Source organism: Pteronotus mesoamericanus, unplaced genomic scaffold (assembly GCF_021234165.1).
Source record: "Pteronotus mesoamericanus isolate MK-2021 breed Mesoamerican mustached bat unplaced genomic scaffold, CSHL_Meso_final contig_130, whole genome shotgun sequence".
NCBI lineage: Eukaryota > Metazoa > Chordata > Mammalia > Chiroptera > Mormoopidae > Pteronotus > Pteronotus mesoamericanus.
In genome coordinates this window covers 225,089-240,130 of record NW_026555060.1, presented here as the reverse complement: position 1 = coordinate 240,130, position 15,042 = coordinate 225,089, and positions in this window count along the sequence as shown.

Here is a 15,042-nt window from a genome sequence, read left to right as displayed (position 1 = left end):
TCACTATTGAGACAGATAATAACTAACCATTGACTTACTCAGAAGTTATTTCATATCTTAGGCATCATGACTTTGACATAGATAATTTTATAAGTCATAAGGTCAGAAAACCTCATTTTAGATATATTAAATTTCAAAAGAATGGGTCAACACTACTAATTCTGAATCATGAAAAGCAAGAAAAATTAGCATGAGCCAATTACTTTTATTTTTTATTTCACAAAATGAATCTATTCTAATATTCTGTTGCTGTAACTGGTGATATTTCCTCAAAATATTACCATCAATGACCAACATTTTGTTACAATATTATTTAGATTTAGATGGCTTCTGTAAGGATTTCCATGTACAATGAATTACCCTTTTGTCAGAATTCTTCTATTTACCTGACTTCTGGCCTACATTAGGGTACTTGCTATACAGCATTTCTCCCTCTGGCATTCAACATTCTTAGTTACGGACCAAATGCTTTTATCCAAGGTTCACTACTAAGCAACAAAAAGAAACATCAAAGAATTTGGAAAAATCTCCAGGGATTTATGTGGAGAAAAACATCTAATCCCCATACATCAAAGACTACATTATTTCACTTTTATTGTAAAAAATGAAATAAACAGAGCCATTCCAAAATGGAGTCTGAGGCACCAGTCCACAGGAAATGCTTTGCACGTCTTACTCCTTGAAGCCTTTGGAATATTTGTCTGGGGCAAAATAATCTTTGAACTGGTCTAAACCAGCATTATTTTATAAATAGCTGTAAACTAACAGGAAAAAGCGGACATCCTGACCATAAGGACTAATGATTATGGGCATTTTTTAGCATCAGTAACCAACCATGTATTGCTCAGGACAAATTTAGCTTGTTAACATCAGTGTAAGTTCCTTCATCTATTCATGCAATTATTTCTTTTTCCCTTTCTTATAAAACCCCTTGACTTGACCCTACAATTGGAACACTGTTTGGGTTTCTGCCTGAAACAGTGCTTACAGGATTGCAGTCATTGGATTTTAAATTAATGTTTATTTCTTCTTTTTTTGACTTTTTACTTTTAAGGTTAATAATACACAATTCTTCAAATGACAAAATTTATGAAATGGGGAACTGATTAGGGGTTGGTAGAATTTAAAGAAGGGACAGCAGTGAAGTAGATGAAGCTATAAAATGATAACCTAAGGTATCCTGTGGTGATAGAAATATTCTGTATCCTAACTATTCATATTCTGGTGTTGATATTAATTACACTACAGTTTTGCAAGATGTTACCATTGTAGAAAACTAGGTAAAAGGGCACTTAGGATCTTTGTATTATTTCTTATGACTTCATGTGAATCTGTGAATATCTTAAAATTGAAAAATAATAACAGAACAGTTTTGAGAAAGTCATATAATTACAGTCTGAAATAAAACTTAGTTAAAGAAAATCAATTATGGTGCAGTTTAAGAGGGTTCTAAGGCTTGATTGAGGGGTGTGACAAAGGGAAACTTCAAAGGGGAAGGCACTTTTAGTCACTGGGCTCTTGGCTACCTGTTCTTAGGGCTCACTCAGCTCTGAGCCTTGGGATACAAGATGAATGTGCCCTAATCTTAAAAGATTGATAGTCTTGTGATATTAACAGGCAAATATTAAAAAACAAACATAGAAAATTATTCAAACTTGTATGTTGACCTTGACTGAAGCAAGGTTGAATCAAATATTTTTCTCAACAGTTTGACTTTTCAGCTACTGTTTGTAGAATAGGAAATAAGGGAAATAATAGCAAATAAAAGACTATGAGCATTCTCATGGTCTTTTAATAATGACCTCACATTATTCAATTTTATTTAAAGTAGTAACTGAATGATTTATCCGTTGATATCATAACACAAAAGCAGCTTAATGTAAGCTGATTAAAGAGATTGAGTTTCCAGGAGGAAAAAAGAAATTTACATTCAGACTGTTCCAAAAGGAAAAGAAATATATCCATACTGTAGAACTGAGACTGAGTCTTTTAAACCAGAGAGAGTAAATTTCCATTTTCCCTGAGACAAAGTCCATTGTATATTTGTTCATCTCAGTCATCTTACAAGCACCTTTACCATACATTAGAAATATGCTTCTAAGGCTGTCAAGGCATTCTCCAAAGGGATATCAAATATTCTGCTTATTTCAGAAGTGCTGTTTTTGCATCAAATTCCAACATTTTAGATTGCCATATTTTAAGTATAAAATTTCAAAAATGATTTAGACTAGTTCTCCTTTACTAAGTCTACCTTAGTAAAATTATTTCCATTGTATATTTGCATTGTCAAGACTATACTTTCAGGGATCATTCTTATAGTTTGTATATTTTCATTATCTTTGATTTATTCAACTGTGTATGTCTACTCAAATGAAGTATGCAAATAGGAAATTTATTCTTCCAAAGTAGAAAAAAACACAATAATTTGAAATAAGAAAGATATCTTGTGTTTTTAAGCAATGAAGAAATTTCACAACCAATTAATGAATGAATTAATATGCTTTAGTCTTTTTCTCATATATATGCAGCTAGTTTTTAGATCATGTCACCAGTGTTTTGATTTAGAAAACATTGGCACTGCACTTGTAATACTTGACTTAGCCAATATAAAAATATCGCTTTGGGCTTTATAAATATTAAATATTGTCTACATATGTACTCAGTTGACATGGAAGAGTTCAAATGGACTTATCTAAAATGTACATTTGGTATAAAATATTTGATGTACAAATGATGTGAAAAGTATTCATAAATACTGCAAATTCATGTCATTTCAACAACCAGGTCCTATTCAACTCTCAACTAATTCTATTTTTATGATAACCCTCAAAAGCTCTAATTTGAGACTAGAAAATTTCAATTTATTGTAACATGTAGTTGAATAACTGAGTCTGGCATTTTCTCAATCTTTATTAGAAAAATGTGGTAGTTTTGTTGCCAAACCAAATTGGGTTTGGCTGCCCACCCCCATCAAAAGGCAAATTCGAGAGGCAGAGGCTGATTCTAAATATAGCCACATGACAACTTTTAAAACAAAAATGGAGATATAAGGAATAGGTATTCAAGATTAAGACTAGGTAGCTGCTCAAAGCAACAACCTCATGATACAGTGAATAATGTGTAGACACTTTTCTAATTAGCAAACCAATAACTGATTAATATATCATTTTAAATGACCCATTTCTAGTTGATTGAACAATTTTATAAAACATACACACTGTTTTATGAATTCTGTAACAGTATGATCTGTCCAGGAAAAGTCCAGCCATTGTTAATATAACAAAGATGGTTTGTGTGACATCAATGTAACCTGGCAGCCCAGGAGAGTGGACTGGAATGTGCATGAGTGAACAATGATGACTTCTCTGTACTAGTCAGTGGGGGTGGTAGATGCCATTGAGTGAGAATTTGTACTATGTGACCCTCATGTTCAAAAGGACTTAGCAAGTAAAGCAATGAATCTGCATCAAATTTTGCATTAAGCTTAAACATTCCTCCATAGAAACTATTTGCATGATTCAGAATGGCACAGCTAAGGGGAGCTGGTGATTTGCAGCTTCATCACAACAATGCACCTGCTCATGCATCACATCTCATGCAGAGTATTTTGATGAAACATCAAATCACCCAGGTGACTCAGTCACCCCGCCCTGCAACTTTTGACTTTTCCCAAAACTAAAATACCTTTAAAAGGAAAGAGATATCAGACCATCAATGACATTCAGGAAAATATGACAGAGCAGCTGATGGTGACTGGGAGAACTGTACCTTCTTTGAAGAGGACTGAGGCATTCACAATGTCATATACAGGGTTTGGTAGAAGTAACACCTGCTTGAGTGTGGTTGTTAGGGTACGCGAATGTCTCACGAGATGAACAGCAATTTGAACGTTTCACCTAAAATGTCATATGGTGTGCTTGAGTATGATACTGTTATGTTATAGAATTACATGCTTATGATTTTGTAATAAAAAGCTTATATAATTAAAAAAAAAGGGGGCGTTATTTGTGCTGGACCCTGTAGTTAGAATCATATAATATATAACCTCCCCAGACATTCTTATTTCTTAGTAAAAAGATTTGTTCCTTTTTTGCCTTTTCATGGCTTGATGGCTTCTTTCTTTTGTAAAAAAAATATTTTATTTATTTATCTTTAGAGAGGGGAGGGGCAGGAGAGAGAGAAACATCAATGTGTGGTTGGTCTCGAGCACCCCCTACTGGGGACCTGGCTCACAACTCAGGCATATGCCCTGGCTGGGAATCAAACCACTAACCCTTTGGTATGCAGTTCAGCATTCAATCCAGTTCAGCATTCAATCCACTAAACAGCCAGGGCTTTTTTTTTTTTTTTTAAGATGAATACTATTCCATTTTCTGGAGTTTTTTAACCCATTCACCTACTGAAGAATATCTTTGTTGTTTCTATTTTTTGGAAATTATGACTAAATTTGCTATAAATATCTCATGCATATTTATGAGTGAACATAATTTTTCAACTCCTTTGGGTAAATACCAAGAAGTACAATTGCTGGATTATATAGTAAAAGCATGTTTACTTTTGTAAGTAACTGCCAAACTCTTTTACAAAGTTGCTGCAACATTTTGCATTCTCATCATCAATAAAAGAGAATTCCTTTTTCTCCACACCATGCAATCATTTAATGTCAGTGTTTCTGATTTTCGTGATTCAAATAGGTATACAGTGCTATCTCATTGATGTTTCAATTTGTATTGCCTTGAAACATGGAACATCTTTTCTTATATCTTCTTTGGTGAGATTTTGTAACAGGGCACAGCCAAGGCCCCCTGCCAAAGGGTATTTTTAACAGGGTCCAGAGATTGGGGTGTCCAAGAAAAATATATTCTCTCCACCCCAGGGCGGGCCACCATGGGGAATGGGAGCCTTGAGCAGGGCCATTGAGAGTCATTTTGCATGTCAATAACAGGATAGCTTCATTCCTCATATGCAAAGAGGGGTATTTTGCATATCACCAAAGCTAATCAGGAAGGTTCCAAAGACTTAATACAGAATGTAACTGGGAGAGAAAGAGGAGAGACAGGGGTCTGTGGGAGAGACGAAGAGACACAAACTCTGGGGAACCATGTGAAGACCACGCAAGAAGAAAGAGGGGAGAAAGGACTCTTGCTAGTGGGCCATGAGAAGGTGCCACATGGTTATGGATTAAGAGCTGGAGATCGCGGCGACGCAGTGGGTGGTGCTGAGACCCGCGGGAGGCCTGCCTAGCCGAGCCCCAGACTTATGTTCTTTTCCTTCTGAAGGACGGTACCCCTGGCAGGCCTGACTGGCCTGACTGGGCAAAGCCGGGGAGAAGGCAGGATGATGTGTGTGCAGGTGATTATTTTAAAGGAATTTTGAGGTTTAAGGGTGACATTTAGCCATTAATTAAATCTGTATAACTTTTGAATAAATAGTTCCTTTCTTTTTCACCAAACTCTGCCATTCAGAGGCATAATTCCAAGGGCGGCAGGCAAAGGACCTACAACCGAGTGGTCCTCGGGAAGGGGAGTGTCGTTTCGGTAATAGCATCTGTGCACACACCACCTCCCTCATGGGTCCATTTGTTCGGTAACAGTTTCTGTTAAGGTTTTGGCCCAGTTTTGAATTGGGATATTTGTTCACGTTTTGTTAAATTTTAAAAGTTCTTTAAATATTTTGAAGAACAGCCTTATATCTTTTCCAAATATTTTTCCTTCAGTCTGTGGCTTGTCTTTTCACTCTCCAGAAAGTATGTTTCAAAGACCAAAGGCTATACAATAACATACAAAAGTTCTGTGAGAAAAATCTGTAAAATTTAAATTATGTAGTTTTCACTGTCACTTGTAAAGTCTATTGGTACCCTAAATTGTTATTTCTTTAAAGGTTATCTCTTTCTTTTAAAATATTTTTATTTTTGTTTGCAACTCAGTTCTGTGACTGCATGTGGAATTTGTTTAAAAAATATATTTACTATTTGCAGTGTGTTGTACATTTTGAGCCTGGGAAGTCACATCATTTCTCCATTTCTGATAAATCCTCATCTATATTTTTTAAAATATTTTATTAGAATTTCTCATTTTATCTTACTTTCTACATCTCTTACTTTTCTTTCATATTTTCTTACTGTTGTCCTTTTCCAGAACTGTTCCATTTTTTAGTGCTGTTCAATTTTACTATTTTGCTGTTTGTCTATTTATTGAAGTTTTTATTTCAACAGTATTTTTAAAATTTTGTTTTAGTGTTTTCTTACAGCTATATAAATTGTCAATTTGAGAGTTTACCTTTTATTACTTTATTTCTTAAAATACTTTTTGCATAATTATTTTAAATTCTCTGATATGCCCAGCACCTAACATTGGAAGATTTATGTCCATTATCTTTGTTTCTGCAGACTCTGTTCTTTGTGTATCAAAGTAATTTTGTTGTGAGATAATTGTATGAAGCATACATGTTAGAATTTTTAAAGACCCATATTTAAAATATTTTTCTTTAAAAATATTTGTATTTCTATTTCTCAGATACCAAAGCCCATACCAACCTGGAATAATTTTATTGCAGCTTTAATATCTGGGTTACAGTTTTCAAACCTATGTACACATTTAATCACAGACCCATATGACAGCAAACTTATGGTTACAAATTTGAATGCAGTGTTATTAATATTATCATTTCAGGGTTTCCTTTCATTCTAGGGTTTCCCTGATGTCATCAGCTCTGCAATTATATGTTGTAATAAATTCTATTGTGGAAATATTTTTTTAACACTTTCTCACACTTAAAATCCCTGTTTTGTTTTCTTCACTTTTTCTTTCTAATTTCTAGGAACTGCTGGTGAAATTACTACATAACGGAACAAACTAAAAGATTTTACACCTATTTTACCAAAAAATTAAAAACCAAGGACCACTCAAAAGTTTAGAAATGAAATATGAAATAGCACTGGCTTCAACATTGTGGAGCTTTCTGAACTATGGTGGTTTTTATTGCAAGTAACATTCGCCAAAATGTGTCCATGAAACCAGACTCTATTAGTGTTCAGCTGGAACAAAATTGAGAAAGGAAAAAAGAAACTTTTCCATTAGGCAAGGTCTAATAAAATAATTATGTAGCCATATGTTCTGCTTCACTCTGAGACCACCAACACACCTCATTTAAGACAGTTTCAGAAAAAATAACATCTGTACCGATGTGGTTCTGACAGTCACGTAATTTTCAACGATGTGTGTGTCCTACTTACATTCCTATAATATGAGACATATTAAATCAAAACCATCTTTTAACTCAGTGATTTATGGTATACTTGTCTTTGGAAAGTAAATAAATTCTCAATAAAACAGAAGTTCACATTTATTTACCTGTGTCTGTAATAAGAGCTTCTATGTCCAAGGCACTATAATGGCTTCAAAATCCCTGAGAACAAATTTGACAAAAGCAAATGCAAACAGTCTAGTTAGCAATGGAGACTGGATGCTTACGGTGTGTGAGTTCTAGGGGCTGAGGAGTTGTAAGGGAAGAGAATACGAGAAATAGAGAAGGGGAGGAATGTAGACATGCATCAGTTTTACACGCACCAGTGGGTAGGGGGTACAGTGACAATAGTGGGCATCTTGAGGGAGCTTCCTGAGACATGGAAAGGAAAACAATGAAATCTCTAGGGCTGCCCTCTAAACAAGTGTAGAGTTGGTATAGTTGAGAAGGAAGCCTGCTAATAGCAATTCCTGGGGGGATTAAGTTCCAACCCATGTTTACAAAACTTTGTAAACAAAACTGCTTCTGGCTCAAAAAATTCAACTAAACAGTTAATTTCTGCCTAGTAACTGCTCGTTGTCCTATCCTTTTCTGCTACTGAATTAGAAAGTGAATACAGGAGTAAGAGGTCACACTCATAGTGCTGGCTACCAGTGGAGCATTGTACCGAGTGCTTCACAAATACTTTTTTTTTAAATGTGCATCCTGTTTTCATGAATTTGATAACAGTATTATCCCTATTTTACCTAGTATAAAAGTGAAATACAGAGATGGTAGGTAAGTTCCCCAATGTCCAGCAGAACTGGGATTTGAATCCAGGTAATTCTGCTAGGTAATTTTGCTACAAAATCCTATCTCATCCTGACCTTGCTTTGTAAATTAGAAAACTGACATGGAAGAAACTAAAGAATATTTCCCAGGCTATTACTGATAGCAAAGTGACAGCATCCTGGTTAGAAATCATCTTTAGTTCTGACCTGCAGTCATAAATTTCTAATATAATTGGCTGAAAATGGTGTAGACCAGAAAGTAAAGGGGATTTAAAAACAAAGTCATGACAAAAAAAGTTAACTACATCCTGGGCAAAAGATACACAACACTGAGCACGGGGTAAGGGTGTGCTGTAATATATCATTCTGTGCTTTCTATAGATTCACCCCTTATAGGGTAATGAGCCTGTCTCAGAAAGTTACAGTTCTTTGGGGAAAGTTAGAAACAATACCCAGAATAACAAATGCCTAAGTCACCTGTGTTTATAGAAGTCTGAATCGCCATTCTATGTTTTTTCCTGGTTAATGTTCTTTATTGTTTTTGAGTACATTGAGATATGTTATCATTACCTTTAAAAGAGAAAAGGTCCATTTTACTTCATGAAAGTAAAATCAAAACAATCATTTGTATTTCACACAGTCATAAAGCGACCCTTTAGACTAGTTGCTCTTTGATATTTCTTCACCTCATCCAGCTCTGGAAGTCAAAATTCTCAGAAGCATTAAAAGGAGCACTTCTAAATCATTAGATGTAACAATTACCTGAAAAAAGAAATTTGCATCAAAATTTAGAAGGTACACAGTTAAAAACAGTAAAAATTCTTCTATGGGATAAGTACTAATTCTAAGAACTAATTCAACTATGAAGTCACAATTTATAAAGATTTTTAAATTGGTTATATAATATTTTGTCTGAGTTGTTTATATATTCACAAAAAGACATTAATCAATCTGAAATACAAACCATTAAATATTCAATTTTAAAAATTTATACCAAGCAACGCATTCAGCAGCTACTCTTGCTCAACTATACCCTTCATCAGGCTGAGAGTGGATGTGGTTCAGGTACGGGGACAGGTTATCTTCAAAATTTCAGAGGTCAGGGAGGGAGGAATGATGAGGTAAAATTTTGGTTATTAAAGTACAAATCACATGTTAATAGAATATACTATTTTTATGTTTTCCTGAGGTTTTTTATTCCCCCAGGAAATGGAAACCTGTGGCAGAATTATGAGGCATTAGGTGCAGTTGTCTACATTCCCTGACCTACTAAAGGAAGAATTAACTTGTGTTTTTAACTGTTTCTTCCCTCACCTTGGAAAAGAGAAGGAAAGATCTTCAAGTCATGCCCTTTAACGCTGTGGTGAACAAGAGTGGTGTTACCCTTCCTGTATTTTTGTGAGTCAGAGCATTACTGAATGTGACCCCGTTGAAGGGGGAGCCCCAGATGGTTTTAGTGGAACTAAGCCCCCTCTTCCCCTTGACCTCCTAATGGAGGTCCCTAATGGAGGTCCCTAATGGAGGTCCCTAATGGCAGCCCTCCTGGGGGAAGGGGTGAGACTATCCTATATTTTTTGGACACCCCAATTTCTGGACCCTGTTACAAATCTCCTTTGTTGGGGGCTCGCTGCACCCTGTTATAAGAGTGTGTAACAGGGTGCAGATAGGCCTCCTCTCAAAGAGGATTTGTAACGGGGTCCAGAAATTGGGGTGTTCAAGAAAAATATAGGATATTCTTACCCCCAGGTGGGCTTCCACGGGGGTGGGAGACAACGAGCAGGGCCTCTGAGAGCCATCTTGTATGTCACTAACAGGCCAGCTTCCCAATGGAAGTGGAGCAGAGCTATTGAGAGTCATTTTGCTTGTCAATAACAGCAGGAATAGCTTCAAACCTCATATGCAAAGATGGTTATTTTGCATATCAACAAGGCTAACCAGGAAGGTTTGTATAACTTTAACCCAGGGTGTAACTGGGCAGCAGATCCCCCAGTTACAGTGTGTGGGCTTGAGAGCTCGGAGATGGTTTGCTCCATGCGGCAAGGGAAAAATGTGAACACCATGCAGGAAGGAAAGGGGAGAAAGGACTCTTGCTAGTGGGCCATGAGAAGATGCCACGGGGTTCTGAATGAAGAACTGAAGATCATGGCCAAACAGCGGTTGGTGTTTTTGCTGGGAACAATGAGAGGTCTGTCTACCTGAATTCCAGACTTACGTTCTTTCTTTTTCTTCTGAAGGACGGTACCCCTCACAGGCCTGACTGGCCTGACTGGCCTGACTAGCCTGACCAGGCAAAGGGGGAAAGGCAGGACTGTGTGTTGGTGGGTGTTTTAAAGGGATTTTAAGATTTAATGGCGACATTTAGTCATCATTCAAAACCTGTGTAATTTTGAATAAATAATTCATTTTCTTTTCATCAAACTCTACCATTGAAAGCCATAATTTTTGAGGGTGGCAGGCAAAGAACCTAGAACAGAGAGCCCCAGGGAAAGGGGGAACTTTGTTTGAATAATACCATCTGGACCTCCTCCACTCCCCCACAACGGGTCCACGTTCAGTAACAAGTGTGTTTTTCTGGTTCCAAGAAATCAATTCTTGTCTTCTATCCCTTCCTAGTGAGGGTTGTGTATGCATGTGTGTGTGTGTTGGGGATGGGTGGGGTATATATCCATGGACTATGGACAGCAGGTTGCAGATTTTGTTATTTTCTTCTCCAGGGGCAAGATAAGGTCAGGAGTAGAGGTTTTGCTCACTATCCAAATGCAGAGTCTTCTTAGGAAAACTTTTGTAAGCTGAAATGGTATAAAGAAAAGAAGCAATTTGCCAACAAGTGCACAAAATAAATTAAAATAAATTGAAATAAAGCACATGTGCTCACAGACACAGTTCAAAGCTGTGATGGCCTGATGCTGAGATGCTGAATGTAGTTCCCAAGGAAGGTGCTTGGCAGGGCCACTCTTGCTGCTCAGGGACCTTGCTGCTTCCCTCAAAATAAGGCTCAAAATAAATATGTTTAACACTATTTTTGATTTTCACCTTTTTCAAAAGCAAAAATCTTAAGATATTTTTCAGTTAGTGAAAACAGGCACTAATGGAGGTCTTTCCTAAAAGACAAATGGCTTAACGTGAACTTTGAAAACACAGGGGATGGCTGTATATACAAAAACTACAACTGTCAAATAGGGCTTTTCTCTTTGGCACTAAGAAAATAAACAGTCCTATAGCATCCAAGATTACAACTTTGATGCTGAGACAGTCACTCTCTATCGTTCTATAAATTCACTTTTATTACTGAGAAATAAAAAGAAGAAAATATACCCATACCCATAGCTCCAAGAACCTTGTCTTGCCTAATCAAGCAAACCTACCTTGCCTGAGGAAGAAGAAACTATGTTTGGTTGCCGTCAGTTGCATATGAGAACTTAGTTCTGTGCTCATTTTGGTTTCAGTAATGTTTATTCAAAAAAGAACAAGTGAAAGAATCTGGCCTTAAGCTTAAGGTTATCATCCAGAGACTGAAGTTCATGATCTCATTACTACTATGTTCTCATTGAAGGCTAATTACTGCACTTTGGGTCAAATTAATAGTTAGAGATAAGACAATATGAGATTAATTGTATTCTAATATTTACCAAGCATGATTGACTAAATAAGATTAATCTATTTCTTATATCTAGGACTAAAGCTTTTATTAATATATTACAAAACCCCATAATTATTAACATAAATATAAAGTCTATCATTCTTCAAAATGTTTACCAAGTACATTCTAAAGGCAGGATGATTATTAATCTATAGTACCAGCAAGTATAGTTGTACGGGTTGTACTCTCTACAATTCCAGAAAGTACCATTCATATTGTATCACACAACCCAGTGTCACAGCCTGGACCTTGAAAGACATCCACATTATAAAGAGGAATAAACCTTAAGTTTTGTCATTAAGAGATTTTGAATTAGTATAGAACAGTGGATTCTTATGTTTTTGATGATATTTAAGGAAAGAACATCCAGATTCACTCAGGCTACATTTAGATATTTTCATTTATTTCCCATAGTTGATAATGTATTTATTGTGGATATTTCTTTATCCAATAATGTCCCTTCATTGTTATCATACTTCTTCCTCATTAAAGATGAATGATGTATACATGTGTAACTGAGCACGCAGGGGTCCATCCATGTGGCACATTGGTTAAGGATCCAATGATCAGTATTGGAAGGGACAGGTTTTTATTTACAATGTTCCAACCTGTGGGGGCTCAGAGCACTTATGCTCAGAGCCCTCCTTTCCTATGAGACCCAGCACCTCCCTTGTTCCCCAATAGGTTATAAGCCAAAAATAAACCAAATAGTTCCCCATATTCTTATCTTTTTAAAATATTTTTTCTTTTTATTTCCACATAACTTTTTGAAAAATCATGTTTATTCTTTTACATTTCTCTCAGATTTTTCCCTTTGTCCTCCTCCCCCTGTGCCAACCCTCCCTTCTCTCCCGCAGTTGATTCCCACATTTTTGTGCACGTCCAAGGGTCATTCACACACGTTCTTTGTCTAGTCCCTTCATATTCTACCCACCATTGTCCTCCTTCCCCATCTGCTCTGGTCACTTTCAGTCTGCTCCATGTTTCCATGCCTGGGGTTTATTTTGTTTGTTAGTTTATTTTGTTGAGTAGATTCCACTTAAAGCTGAGATCATACGGGATTTGTACTTCACTGACAGGCTTATTTCACTTAGCATATTTTCTGGTTCCGTTCATGTTGTTGCAAAAGGTAGGAGTTCCTTCTTTCTTGCCTTTTTTTAAAAAAAGGCAGGTTTTATTTATTTATTTATTTATTTATTTAATGTCAAAATTCATTATAAAATATTAAAAAATTTAAATCCATTATAAAGTCTCCACAATTAAAACAACATGACACCAGAACAGAGATGATCAGGTAGATCAACAAAATATAATGAACATTCTAGAAACAAACATATATCTGGCCAACAATGTAACATATGATCAAATTGATATTTCAAATCAATGGGGAAAATAAGGCTTATTCAACAAGCAAAGTGCACGGACTACTATTACTTGAAATAAATATAGAGACCTATTTCACACATTATACTAAAAATATTCATGTGAATTAAATGTCAATATGTAAAATCTAAGGAGTTTTAGGAGAAAATACAAACTAACATTTTTCTTGCCCTGAAGTAAAATATTCAAACCCAGAAGCTATAAAGTAAAATATTGACAATATGGCTATATTAAACATTTAAAGCTATATAGTAATATACATATAAAAAAACTTAAAGGACAAGTAATAGAATAGGAAAATATTGGCAACACATCTATAAAAGGTTAATAGTTTTTTGGGGGTTTGTTAGGGAAAAAATTATACAAACATTTAATTAAAAAATGAATAAAGAATACTGAAAAGTCATTTAAAGTTTTGTGAAAATAATAGAAATAGGCAAGAAATATACCAAAACAGGTTCAGTTTCAACAAGGAATAAAACAACAATTTAACACATCATTGTCACAATCAGATTAATAAACATTAAAAATATTGGTAATATCAAGTATTGGTAACTGTGAAAGGAATAGGGTATTCGTAGACTCTTTTTCTTCACCTTCTTAAAGCAGCCCCTTAGCATATCTTGCAATGCTGGTTTGGTGGAGGTGTATTCTTTTAGCCTTCTTGAGTCTGGGAAACTCCTTTATTCATCTACTATTTTAATTGAGAGCCTTGCTGGATAGAGCAGTCTTGGTTGCAGGCTTTTGCTTTTCATGAGTTGGAATATTTCTTGCCATTCCCTTCTGGCTTTTTGTGTTTGTACTAAGTCAGCTGCTAGCCATATTGAGGCTCCCTTGTGTGTTACTACCTGCTTCTCCCTTGCTGCCTTTAGTATTTTCTGTTTGTCTTTGATATGTCTTTTTAATGATGATGTCTCTTGGAGTGGGCCTCATTGGGTTCCTCTTGAATGAGACCCTCTGTGTTTCCTGGACTTAAATGACTTTTTCTCTCCTCCAATTAGGGAAGTTTTCCATCATTACTTTTTAAAACAGGTTCTATTTCCCTTCCTCCTATTCTCCTTCTGGTATTCCTATTATACAGATATTATTATGTTTCGGGTTGTCCTGCATGTCCCTAAACACCTCTTCATTCTTTTTGAGTCTTCTTTCATTTTCTTGCTCTTTCTGGGAGATTTTTTCTGCCTTATCCTTCAGTTTGCTGATTTGACCCTCTGCTTAATCTAGCCTGTTTTTGATTCCTTCTACTGTGTTCTTCAATTCAGAAATGGTATCCTTCATTTCCTCTTGTCTCTTATTGATAGTTTCTATGTCCTTTTTAATGCTGATATAGTTTGCAGTAAGTTCCTTGTAGTTTCCCTGTAGTGTTTGGTAATTCTCTCTGAGCTCACTGAGCTCATTGAGCTTCTCTAGAACTGTTGTTTTGAACTCAATATCTGATGGTTTACTTGACTTTATTTCATTTAGCTCTTTTTCTGGGGATTCCTCCTTTCCCTTCGACTGAGGTGTGTTTCTCTGTCCTCCCATTATTTGTGAGACTCTTCTTTCTTGCTTCTGGTTCTCAAATTGATCTGTCTTGATTTCCTGACTTTACAGTGTGAACTCTATGGTAGGAGACCGCTGTTTTTTTCTTTCTGGATCTGCCTCTGATGATGTGCTAAAAATGCAAAAGGGAACTAGGAAAAACATCATCTGAAAAAAATTATTATTATTTTGCCAGTGTCAAATATATAAAAATAACATTTCCAATTACAACATTTTTCTCACTTCCCATTTTGAACTGGCTCTTTAAAAAATTTAGAAGATTTATTCAGTAGTATCAGGTCCAAAACTTGAGGGTATCTTTTTTAAAAATTCTGTGAAAACTAATGTGCCTTTTGTTCATTATAAGCATGTGTGGCTAAAATTTAGAGGCCTTTTTATCATCAATACATTTATAGAAAGGAAGTACGTAGTTAGCATTTATTTGTATTTGTCTTAAAATGCAATTCTTTAAAAACATAAGAC